Source organism: Nerophis lumbriciformis, linkage group LG28, assembly GCF_033978685.3.
Source record: "Nerophis lumbriciformis linkage group LG28, RoL_Nlum_v2.1, whole genome shotgun sequence".
In the NCBI taxonomy this organism is placed as follows: domain Eukaryota; kingdom Metazoa; phylum Chordata; class Actinopteri; order Syngnathiformes; family Syngnathidae; genus Nerophis; species Nerophis lumbriciformis.
The window spans coordinates 34,180,567-34,181,676 of NC_084575.2; the positions used below are offsets into that span (position 1 = coordinate 34,180,567).

Here is a 1,110-nt window from a genome sequence, read left to right on the forward strand (position 1 = left end):
ATATTCTTGTCTTCATGAAAGAAAGGAATCTATATGTGTTAAACATGCATGTATATTCATTAAAACACCTTTAACATGTAAACAAAAACGGCAAAATAAATAAATATAATATATGTGTGTGTATATATATATATACATATATAGATATATATATATGATATGTGTGTGTATGTTACTCATCAGTTACTCAGTACTTGAGTAGTTTTTTCACAACATACTTTTTACTTTTAGTCAAGTAAATATTTGGGTGACTACTCCTTACTTTTACTTGAGTAATAAATCTCTAAAGTAACAGTACTCTTACTTGAGTACATTTTCTGGCTACTCCACCCACCTCTGCCCAGGACTAAGAAGATGGTAGGCCACAGCAGATCAGATCCAGCACACTAAGTCCTTCCACTTCTCAGAGATCCCAGACGTTCGCTACTTAGTGAAATTCCACTATTCTTCTATCTTAGTGATTCCCCCAGCAGGCTCCATCTAGCATTACGCCAAATAATCACTTCATTAAATATAGGAATGTTCTAGTTGTCCCATGACTAAGAAGATGGTAGGCCACAGCAGATCAGATCCAGCTCACTAAGTCCTTCCACTTCTCAGAGATCCCAGACGTTCGCTACTTAGTGAAATTCCACTATTCTTCTATCTTAGTGATTCCCCCAGCAGGCTCCATCGAGCATTACGCCAAATAATCACTTCATTAAATATAGGAATGTTCCAATGCCGATACGACATTTGTAGGTATTGGTATGGCAAGAATACGACAATAATGGTAGGCCTATCAACGCTTGTATCTAAGCAGGAGAAAAGTCTGACTTGCCAAATAGCAGAGAAGAAAATCAACTTACCGGACAGTTTGTGTTGACTCAGGACTCAAATAAGACACCTTTCCATGTCACTTCCCTGCAGCTGAAAAGAAGGTGCACCTTCACAAGAGCGGTGTACAAACAACACACCTTGTGCTGCCGGCACATCTCTGACAGGATTATAAAAAGGGATTTGAGAGTAGAGGAGGAGTTCTAGTCCTGCATGGCGTCCTTGCTGTAATCTAGGCTTCTGGAAAGGAGCTCCACTCAAGACTGCCATGTGAAGAAGAGCTGTGTTCTCCAT

General features: G+C 39.5%; 1 protein-coding gene across 1 annotated transcript in view; it reads right to left on the minus strand.

Annotated features, from left to right (window-relative positions):
• Nucleotides 1-1,110, minus strand: part of LOC133570800 (protein Shroom2-like) — a 28,892-nt gene extending 27,782 nt beyond the window's left edge. The window contains exon 1 of the mRNA XM_061923516.1: nucleotides 849-1,110. The gene's annotated coding sequence lies outside the window, so the exon portion shown is untranslated. The remainder of the gene's footprint in view (nucleotides 1-848) is intronic.